This window comes from Patiria miniata, unplaced genomic scaffold, assembly GCF_015706575.1.
Source record: "Patiria miniata isolate m_02_andy unplaced genomic scaffold, ASM1570657v1 HiC_scaffold_23, whole genome shotgun sequence".
Taxonomy (NCBI): Eukaryota; Metazoa; Echinodermata; class Asteroidea; order Valvatida; family Asterinidae; genus Patiria; species Patiria miniata.
This window is the reverse complement of record NW_024037062.1, coordinates 6,610,326-6,622,270: the sequence shown is the minus strand read 5'-3', so window position 1 is coordinate 6,622,270 and position 11,945 is coordinate 6,610,326. Positions and strand designations below refer to the sequence as shown.

General features: G+C 40.6%; 1 long non-coding RNA gene across 1 annotated transcript; it reads left to right on the top strand.

The window, feature by feature from the left end:
* The first annotated feature begins 1,495 nt into the window (after positions 1-1,495).
* Positions 1,496-3,077, top strand: LOC119731103. The gene is made up of 3 exons (XR_005271429.1): positions 1,496-1,775; positions 1,897-2,021; positions 2,536-3,077. It is a non-coding gene; the product is annotated as an uncharacterized LOC119731103 (long non-coding RNA).
* The last annotated feature ends 8,868 nt before the right edge of the window (positions 3,078-11,945 follow it).

Sequence of the window (11,945 nt, the reverse complement as noted above, 5' to 3'; positions counted from 1 at the left end):
CACCAGATGTCATGGATGTGTAAGTTTCCAATTCCAAACATGTCGAATTTTAATTGTTATCATCGTAGTGGGGGGGGGGGGGGGCTATTACTATTTTTCATAAGGTTAATAAGTAACTGAAGTCATTTTTTAAAGCAAATAAATAGGTTGTGTTTGCTATTAGTACATTGAAAATAAAATAGGATTGGACAAACATGACAATTGTAATCCTTACTTTTAGGACACCTCTATTTTTTACAAGTTCTGTTCAAAACTGACTTTTGCAGATGACTGTCCAGTACCAAAGTGACTTTTGCAGGCTAAAGCAGTCTTTTTTCTTCATATAAACTCATGTTAGTTGTAGTTTTGAAAGCACTTTCGAAGAAAATGTGACTTTCCTACCTTTTTTCTCAGTCAGACGTGCATGTTGTAGTTCTCACACGCGTGAACGCCCTACATAATGAAAGCCCGATGCTGATTGGTTCCAAAAAAAAAAAAAAAAGTCTGGTTCCCAGACCAAAAGATTCTGACTACTCCTGAATCTTTTGGTCTGGGAACCAGACTAAAAATAAATAAGTTAGTCTGGTTCTCAGGCCAGAAGATACTGACTATTCCTGAATCTTTTGGTCTGGGAACCAGACTAAAAATAAATAAGATGTTTATTTTTTATCAGCCAATCAGCATCGAGCTTTCATCTCATCGAGCTTTCACGTTGGCCATCTTGGTTTTTGAGTCTGTTTTCTGGTTGTCATCGTCGTCTTTGACCCCTGCATTTCCCTCATAAATCAAAGCCCTGCCCTCGTTCCACAAAATTAAACCTGCTGATATTCAAGAAGGTGTCATTGCCAATCGTTCAGATGTGCCAAGAAGTATCAGAATGTCAATTGTTAGTGTCATTTAGTCAACTGTTTCGGTGAGTCTTTCCCTTCCTATATAGGAACGGGGTCCTAAAAGTAAGGATTTACCATGACAATGATTGATTGAGTATTTTGGGGGAAAGGTAACCATATTTGGCCATCACTTGTCACCCTTTACAGTCAGAACATATGAAACTGGTCTTAAAATTTGGAATTGTGTTCTCAGTAAATACTTCAATATTTTCCCTGCTAAGTTTTTAGGACTGATTTTTACTTTCTGATGATGGCTGATAGGTCACTGAAGGGAACAATTAGTGATGGCCAGATCTTGGAATCTTTCCCTTATTTGTTTCACACCGGCTATCGTTACAGCAGCTGTAACGTAATTGTCAACCTCTGTCGTTAGTCTTTATAGCATTTTCTGGTTCTTGTAATACTCAATGTTGGGATCCATGGCTGTAAGAGCCAGACTATAGACAGGTTGGTTTTCGGACATTCTGTATTTTTCTTTTTAAGAGCCACAGACATGAGGGATATCAATTACGAAGGGAAAAAATTAAATCTACTTCTACAAGAAGTATGATTTGATTACAAACATACTTTTAACTGAAACTTTCTGATCTCTATAATTGTTTAAATCCAATCAGCCATTTCATTGCCAAATATTTTATCTGTCTCGTTCTCATTTCAACAGATTCTGCAATGTATCAAAAATAAAGCGAGCAAAACTGAGGATGGAGAAGAGCTCAATTAGTGAAGGGGGTGATGTCGCAGGAGATGTAGTAATCGCCCTCAAGAGAAGACGCACAGGAGAGAAAGAGCAAAGGACCAGGCATGTTCTACCAGTGGAGTGCATCATATGCAAGAAGAGCAAATGGATCCAGCAGCCATATGGACCGCGGAAAAAAGAGCCACTCACAAACTGTGAATATGAAAAAGGTACAGTCATAATTACATGTACATGTATATAAAGTGTGACACCACCATAATGTCATATATATGGAAAGACATTTCCACATAATTGTTGAAACCACTTTGAACCAGATTTTTTTTTTTTCAGGTGGACAACTTCTCAAGGCTGCTGAACTACTCAATGATGAATCCATCCTTCTTGATATTTAAGGTCAAGACATGGTGGAAATCGAAGTCCGGTATCACAGATCATGCCACAATAATTACATCAAGGTAAGACATTGAAGCTATCACCAATGTTGTGTTACCCCCCCCCCCCTTAAAAAACAAACAAACAATGCAGAACCTTCTTCATCATAAAAAGTGTCCAGACGTATGGAATATTTTCTGTTGATTTAGAGAATGGTAGCTAGTCAATGTGCAAGGTGATACTATTTTCCTATTTTATGAAAAATTATAAAGTGTGTGATTAAAGTCAGATCACAGTAATAGTGCCCTTAACTGTAGGATATAGTGCCTTTAATTGTAGGAAATATTAGGATACTTAAAAAAATAATAAATAAATAAATAAATTTTATATGGGCATGCCATCACATTATATTCTTGTAAATTGGATAACTTAATATGCATGCACAGACAAATTTTCTGAACATTTCATGTTCGGCCTATATACCCATTTATGTTTTCTCCCTAATTAGACTTTTTTCCCCAATAAATACAGGGAGAAAGTATAATAATTTCATCATATCTTTTCCAAGCCTGATCATAGCCATCTACTTTTGTACAGGTTTTGCAAGCAAGTGATTGGCGGTCAAGCAGAGAATCTGAAAAGGAGAGTGAATCCCAAGAATACAAGACATTCTGTAGCAAATACATCGAAGAAAAAAATCATCTCTGAGGGGAGCGTCATGAGAATGACGAAGCTTCTGCACCTGTTAAGTCAAATGTCTGAAGAAGCTGGAGTACCACCATTATTAATTAATTACCACAAAATAAAACCTTTCCAAATAGGACATTGTTGAAATCAAATACTCTATTTCAGGTAAATGACATAATTCGGTAATCTGCAAATAAGTCTTTGAACTTCATATGTTATGGAAAACTCGGTGATATCTTGAAAAAAAAAATTGGGTGGTACAAAGTGTTGACTGTGGACAACTTAGCGTTACTTGTTGATAGTTTGAGAATTAGTTACCATTTATTGTTTGCATCAAGGACTTTATTTTAGGTAAATGAAATAAGTAAGTCTTCTTTAAATAGTTTTTCCTTTCATAAACATATAAGAACAAAACTTAGTGCTGTTATAATCCAATTTGTTGCAAAATTGCACAATTATTTATCATAATTATGTAATTATGTGATTATGTTAATTTGGAGAAGGTTCATTTTGGATTAATGACATAAATGTACATGTAATTCAATATTTTCAGCCTCACATGCAAAAATTCAGAACCTTGAACAAACTATTTATTGGCATAAAAACACTGAATATGGCCAAAGCGTTATTTTGTGCATAATTTCATATTTAATGATCACAACAATAAAACCATTAATATGACATTTTTCCTTGGCATCAATATAACAATTGTTTTAGGTTAGTTATATAATGCAGTCGTATACAATTATAGAAAAAGTCAGTCATGCCTTATATGGAAAAGTCAGTTATGTACGCCTTCTGTGCCAATTTGCAATAAAACATATATGAGCATTGTTTTTGCATAATTAAAGTACATGTAATTAAGAAACCACCTTGTATATGAACCTACAAGTCTATAGAGTTAATAATCATTAATTATTCTAAGTGGGTGACGATCTGCATTTGAATCGGAGTAGCCGTTTCTGAGAACTTTAAGGGGATGGATACCGCCATCGGTCGCTAGGGGCCCCTTAATATATTTTTGGGGGGGATTAAACTTTGGACGGCGATTGTGACTAAACGTGCCACTTGGCAGCTCGGCAACAGGAAGAATTGAATTCAGCACCCTCGAATTGACAAAGAACAAGCATTTTTTTCTTGTCACCAAAAAATTTAACGGACTTCATTTTCTAGGAGAGATAGAATTTCTGGCCCACGGTCTATATGGGCAAGCTCGGTGGACAGAACAACAGCAAATGCCCGTCTCAGATTTTGGAGAAATCGCTGTGGGATCTTCGCAAGAGGGTCTATCACATTACAATTGTTGATGAAAGAGCTCCAATCGTGGATGATGTTGTGAAATTTGTGAGTACTTTTCTAGAAAAAGATAATGACCCTGCCGGCTGTGCAAGCGCAAATTAATTGCGCACTCTATCGTCTGAACCGTGCCAGTCGGAAATTGCTGCTATTATGACGTCATCGGCACCTTTTGTGGGTCGGGCCCATATATCTCCATATATACAGACGTTTGGCCGCGCCGAAGGCTTGTTTATCATGAATATTTACATCGAATTATCTTTGGGATGTGACTGGTGGATAAATGAGTATTAGTTCAAAGTGATTTCTTATTAAAATTATGTTATTTTCCCCTCATTTCCATATGTAAACATCGGGGCCCAATTATAGCGCTGCTTAACAGCCGATTTTAAGCTTTAATACCCAGCCTCAGTTTATTTCATAGAGGCAGTAAAGCCCTCCGCACAAGAGAGCTACTTGCTGAGCAAAAATTATTCGAGGCCGTTTGCTCGGCACGTAGCTCACAAAATATCCCCGTGTGCGGTGATTTTTGTGTGTGAGTTGTCTGTCTCGCGAGGCGATTTTTGTGCCAATCTTTTTAAGCCTGCTGGCGTTTGTCCCCATTTATTAAATCACGTGACCGATAAACAAGAATAGTGTAATTCATTGGTTACTTAATCTTTTTAGCTCAGCCCGTAGCTCAGGTTGACCGTCACGGTAAAGTTGTTCGCCGTGCGAACCCAAATTTAAGAAATCAATCAGGATAGATATTTGCCTCATGACCTCGCGAGACAGAAAACTCAGCAAAACTTCACCGCACACGTTGAGTTAAATGCTATGCAAACGGCCTCAAAATGGCTTTTTGCTCAACACGTAGGGTACCTATCGTACGCGTGTGCGGCGGGCTTTAGCAGTAAGCACAATAAAAGCATGCTTAAAACTCGTCCTGGATGGTATAGTTTTTCGATACCTGACCGGTGTCACAGCCGGCGTACTAGCTTCTCCGGGTGGATTCGGCGGATAAATGAGCACGTTACAGTGCACGTTACAAGAGCACGCTACATGCTCATGTGTCCACTGTGCTTATTCTTCCTGGGGCTGTGTGCTGAAGTGTACAAAGTCCATAAATAACACAGTGAAAGACACCCATTGATCTCCATTAGAATGTGTTATGTAACACTTCCTGTGGGTCAAGTCATTCATTGGTCTTGCAAGCAGACGTGTCACGTGTGTGTGTGTTCATGAGGGAATAAAAGGGCTAAGAACGAACTCCTTGCCCGTTCGTGGTCTTTTTGGTTATTGGGAGTTGCGCGCTACAAAAAATCTGGATTAGACTGGTACCCTGTAAATAACGTAAACATACAAATATCCCAAGATCTTACGTGCACCAGTACAACACCAAACTCAGCACACAAATAAAGTTGTCGAAAATGTACAGTACTGTGCAACTTGCGCATGCGTGTTGAGCGAAATTTCCCTGTAGGAGAAGCTAGCACGCCGGAGAAGTAAGACCGTGACACCGGTAATACGCTGTGCACAATAATGTATACGGAAAGCCGAGTGTGATCAACCGTGCGTATCCGTGAACAACGAGCACGTACACTGCAAGGACGGATCCAGAACACAATTTGAGGGGCCAAAAAAAAAAAAAAAAGTGGTTCGGCCCCCTAAAATTGGTTCAAAACAAATACGGCGTGGAGTTCGCGGCCCGCTTATAAGGGCCCCGAATTTTTTGGGGGGATTCTAGATGATCTGTGGTGCAATATGAGGCAATTTCTGACCACTTTAACACTTTAGGGGTTGTGTACGCAGTGCCTGCCTTTATTGCGACGTCACTTCAAAAACAAAGATTGGGTTCGTTTGGGGAGGAGAGGGGAGGGGAGGGGAGGGGATCCGCCCTTGTGACCCCGTGCGCCGTGCTCGAGAAAAGTGGTTTATAAGTGGTTTTGCTGAATAACTTCGTTTTTCATGACAAACAATTGTTCACCGAGCTTTCTGCTTCTAGAAAATACAATCTTGTAGCAACCGCATGTGCATGATGAATGAAATGTGTACTTGCGGGAATGCGGCTCTAGCCGTCTCCCGGCACATATCCTTTCTTCAGGCCTCGGCTATAGTCGCCAACAGCCAGCGAGGTGGGGGTTAACCCCAGAGGAAAAAAGTTGCTTAAGTCAGCGACGTCACAATTGAAATCTCTATCCGATGCACGAGGCGACGCACGGCGCGAAGCACGACGGTGCGCTGCAACGGGCAACGAAAGGGGGGTTATTGACGACAAACCGCGTCGCCTCTTCAATATACACGCGACGCGAGTACATGACGCGTTGGCACGACGTCTCCATTGCGTCGTGCCATCGCGTCGCACCGCCGCTCCCTTGCCTACTTTTATACGCACTCTGCATCTGGCATCGCGTCGTCCATTGCGCCGTGCCGTCTCGCTGATTTTATGCCAGGACGTTGCCCCTTTTGTTGCGCATCATGCTTATCGTCATGCTTGGCGTCGTGCGTCGTGTCGTGCGTCGCGTCGTACTTTGTGTCGTGCATCACGTTGTCCCTCGCGACTTTTATCGCGTCGTACCATCGCACTGTGCCCTGATCAAGGTAGTTCCCATCAAAATGAGGGCGCTCGATCGTGACGGCGCCTCTTCCATGTTGCTATTGTATGAAATAATATCTTGAAGCAATCCCAAGAACGCAGGGTGATGGGGCTTGACACTACCTGGTTAAAATTCGACTATCCCCGTCAACCAGACCCCTTACCTATTTTTCCGGAGGAGAAATCATGTTAACAAGTAAAATGGGCGACAAAAACGAAGCAATTTATGTACCTACATGGCAATTGCCCCCCCCCCCCCTTGGCCCCCTCGCCTTCCCCTGACCAAGCCACGCTTCCTTAAGTTGAAGTGATTAGTTTCAACACCAAGAATACAATGCATTTTGCACTGTTTAAACTGTAATGAAAGTTTATGATATACTACGACGTGGATGCTAGCTTATCAATTTACATTTCGAAGATGCGAGTGAAGATCAAAAGGTTTTTAAATTGGATAATTGTTATGTTCTCAGTAATTATTGCATTGTAATTGATAGCTACACGTCACTCTAAATTTTGCAGCAAGACCTCCGTTTAAAGGGGCACTTCGTCCCGAAATCCTCGAAAGTTTCATGTTTCGGATTGTTTACTTATTCTATTTCAATCGTGGTTGAAGGGAAACTAACCTAACGTCTTACCGTTCCCGAGAAAAGACGACAAAAACCCCGGTTGTTTACATCGGACACGATGCGGTTTTTTTTTCCACGTCGTTTTCAGTCAATGTACGATACACGTTGTGTATGTCACACAAATTACACACAGCACCAATACACAAATGTAGTTTCTTACACGTCCGCCGAAGGTGAGCACTTTACGGCTGGAATCACAACTAGCATGAACAGCCCGACTTTTTGGGGTCGCAAAAGTGGAACCTGAAAGTCGTTCTCGCACGCATAACGCAAGAATTACATAAAACGCCCAGTTTTAGTTGTGTGGATGTTTAGATCCTAGTTTTATATGGTCTTTCCGATTAACATTATTTCGTTCAAAGTGCGCTTTGTAGCCCAATTGGGCGCTTTCCAGGACGCAGTGTCTCTGTAATGCTCAAGGGCAAATGCATCCACTCCACAACAACATCAACCTGTTTTCACATGAAGGCTTTTAACACAACTTACATTAACACAGCACTAAAATTATAAGGCCAGGAGCTTGGTCACTGTGTCCAAAAATGTTGTTTTGATCAATTGACCATTGTGCAGTGAGGGCGCGTGAGGAAATATTTAAAAAAATCTGCATTAAACAATTTCAAAATTTACTTTTGTGGTTTTGTAGTTATTTTTAAAATATTGAGAAGGACATTCGGGGATATTTATGCTGCAGGTGTTTTTTTTATTCCATACCTATGGGCTGCATTTCCTGAATGCGCTTCCGCATATCTCATCTCATGCACGTCACGTCACGTACGAACATCTTTTTAAGCTCTGGTAGGAGCTTCTACGGGTGGTCGGTCGTTCGGTCGGTCTGTCCCCGAGAATTGACCAAAAAGATTGGACTGAAAATTGACCAAGTGCCATACCGTCGTCGGTAAATGCACTCTTGGCGAATGTTATCGGGAAAACGGGTTTTGTCTCCATCGATGCGCATGCACGCCTGTTTTGCATATGTCCTTCCCCTGGAAATTGACCAAAAACTAGCCCCCTAAGTTTCCTATAAAATATAAAATACTACACTTTCATTTTCCAAAAAAAAGCACCAAACAAAACAAATTAAATACTTTACAAAAAGATTTGTGACAATTCGTAAAGTTGTTTATGAAAATTTTGATAATGGAGGCAAGATAAATGTGCGGTAATGTTATAGTCACGTGGTATACAGTGCGCAATTGTTATGGGAAACTAAGAGGGGTTATGTTTGGTCAATTTTCAGCCCGTGATTTTCGCGTGGAACGGCAGCCCGGGGATTGTTCATGCAAGGCGGCCAGAGCTTATTGTGCACTCGCACTTGTTTCGAGACTGCGCTATGCGTGTACCATATGGAGTCTAAAAGTCTATTTTTTCACCAAAACAAAACTGTATCTTGTGTTGTAAAACGGACGACAAAGGTACGCACAATAATATAAATCCTGGCTCTGTAACGCGACGCCGAAATTTCATCTTAGAAAGGATTGATTCTACAGGCAACAAACTTCAAAATTGAAAGCACTGCGTCGGACGTTAAACGCATCGATTGCAGTCCTAATTTAAATTTCCTTAAGAGTAGGATATTTAAATAACCAAATCCCAGGGGTTACGATCGCGCAAGGCATGATGGGAACCAGCATAAGGCAGCAAGATCGTACCAAAGGGAAACGAGGTTTTTCGGACACGGCCTAAGCAATTCCGATCTAGCTATTTATTCTTTCTGATATTAATGCGCAGAGCAAGACGCAACGCACGACGTCAAGCACGATGCGACGCACGACAGAGTGACCCGACCATAGATAAACGTGAAACCATCGACCAGAATTAGTTGTCACTGTGGTGGTGCCAAGCTCACGCGAATGCCCTACGCGTTCTTAACGGGATATTGTGTTTTTTAAGGGATACTACGTCCTGAAATGCGCCCAATTGGGCTACAAACGCGTTCTCTAAGAGAATCATGCGAGAATGAATTTCGGGGGTCGGCATTTTGACTCTCGAAACTCGAGATCGTCGATGAACTAACTCCAATCAATAAACATTGCTAAGGTTACCGTGGAAACTGTGTGATTACAGCAAGTGATATTCCAAACATAAGGCTCATCGTGCCAGGGAGTGGTGCTCTGCCCGTTTTGATCGCAGATATCAAAGTGAAGACCTGCTGGCTGGTTATGAAATACCCGCGTAAAATGTGGGTCTTCAGTTGGACTCTGGGGCTTTTTAGTTCCCTCTGTATTCTACCTGTACGAGGGAACACGTGTAGTGCCATGGTCAAGGCTGCACCCGGTGATGATCTGATCGCACTTCGTAACAAGGCTTTCGCGTCTTTCAGAACCCAGTGCCGTGGTAAACAAGGTCAGTAATTATACTCCATAAAAATGTGTGGAAAGCGCCTTTTTGCCTTTTGGGGAAATCTCAGAAATATTGTGGTTTTGCCAAATTAGAAAAATGCGTTTTTTTATTGCAATAATACTTTGATTGCAAAAATTGATTACTCAAATGATCTGTTTGCTATCGTTTTGCGATACTTAAGCAAATAAGGAGGCGACGCATCAAGTGTTAACATGGAGCTTATCGAATAGACATTTAAAGGACCGTGCAATGGAGTTTCCCGGCATGACTCGAATTTCTTGAAATGCATATTAGTTTGCTAAATTCAGGCTTGTTTGGCTTTTCCGCCAACTTTGCAGGTTGGCTTTTCCGCCATCAATGGAAAAGCAATTGTTTATCTTCTGATTTTTTAGTGGCTTTCCGCATAGTTGCGGAAAAGAATAGTTGTCTTCAAACATCACCAGCGATAAAAGCTCGGTACAAAAATTTTAAAAAAATCAACAAAGTCCTTTTGATGGCCCGTCTTAAAAAAAGGTGCATATATAAATCATATTGTTTGCCTAACCAGGGTTGTTAATAAAGATATTGTGTACAGTTGTTTACAGTTGTTGAAACAAATTTTCTGTGTCATTTTCTTTGTTGTTCCAAACAGTCAGAATGCACACTCATCTGCTCTTTATTTATTATTTTTTTTTAACGAAACAGGTTTCAGGGCCATTGCTTTCAAATGGTCATTTTCTTTGAACGGATTTTTGTAATTTTGTTTATCTAAAAGTAGTTTATGAAATTGGCTTTCCAGTCATTACTACGTTTGGTGCTATAAATACATATTAAATATGAAATATGTTTTTCGGAGTTTGGGTTCTGCTTTTAATAACTCATCCCGTAGCGCCATTTTGGGGTCCGATTGCATAAAAAAAATGGAAACCCCAAGTCCGGGCCAGAGGTGTATTGCCATATCTCTTCAATTTCCCCAATTCCATGGCCTCAGAACCCTCAAAAAATAGATTATATTGAGTGTATAACTTTTATTCATGAGCTCTGGATTGATATTTGGCCTAAATATTTACCGGTGTGCGCCCATAGGTCTACTAAAAGAAAGCCAGATCCGGCATAATATCCATTGGACATTTTTCTAGGCATTTTTCGACATGTTGTTGGCCCATGCTGTTAGACAAAGTTAATTCTTTTACTTATGTGGACGCTTCAGACAGAAAAGTGAAATTCATGCACACACACACACAAATAAAGGCTGTTTCGGCTTGTTGCCGAAACAGCCAATTAACAAATGTCCACTTTGACCAGGTTCAGTAGCAGTGCCATGAAGGAATACTTACAAGCAATTTGGCTGTTGGGCATGGGCACAATATGCTTTTGAGTAAATGCTCGCACGATGGTCATCAAATTACGTCGAAAACTTCATACAAACAAATTGTCAATATTTGGATGTATTCCTACTTTGGCGGACAGTATTGGAATTCCCACTTTGTCCAGCCGGAGAAAGTGGGAAATCCAACTTTGCGTGGATTCCCACTTTGCCCGCTACACCGGCATTATCTGGGGAGCAACCTGCGATGGACCTACCTCCCATCCAGGGGAATAGTAAATATTCTCTGTCGTTTCATTGTACTGAAACGGGAGATAAACGCCGACCTGATGTGCCAAATTGGCTTGGGTCAGACTCTATTTACTTTTAGACTGCTATTAAGGCAAAATTCCGACAACATTCGACGCATAAGTTTACATTAATTTGTCAAAATGTGTGTGTCAACGTAAAATTGTATTCAATTTTTTGTTTTATATTTATTTATTTTACTTCAAGAAACCTTGATAAATGATTCTTATTTTGGGCTTATTTCGCGATTTTTCCCAATATAGACGATCCGCTCACAAAAAAAAGGTCAGAAAAAGATGGGTATGTACATTCTTCATTTTGGCTCCAAAAACACTCTTCTGGGGTTAAAAAAAATGGCATCAGTTGGATTTGGGTTTTTAGTGCTTTATTAATAATCCCTGAAATTTAAAAAAAATGTGCCCGATCCCCATAAAAAGGACTTACGTACGCCTACTGAATGACAATTAACGCCAATGAAAGCGAGATCACTGAAGCCTTAACGCATAATTAACCGCCGTAACTAATATAAAAAACGCAGTCATCAAATGCTTGCTTTCCGCCTCATTGCGTGTCAGTTTTGTTGATAGGTTATCTAATATGAATTTACTGATTTTCTTGCATCGTAGATTGTTGATGATGATATTGAACTTAAATGCAAGGCCAGTAGACAAGCGCGGCTAATTACAAGCAAGCTTAATACTGAGACCTCATAGTGTGTAAATCCATGTACATCTTCCTGATCTGAAAGTCCCAGGGAGCATTGGTATTTGGAAGTAACAATATTCAAACGATATGAGACAGGGAGGTACTGAGAAAGGGGGTGATGCAGTTGTTGGTTAACCCTAACTCCCTAGGGGGTGTGCAAATCATATTGAAATTGGAGGATTCG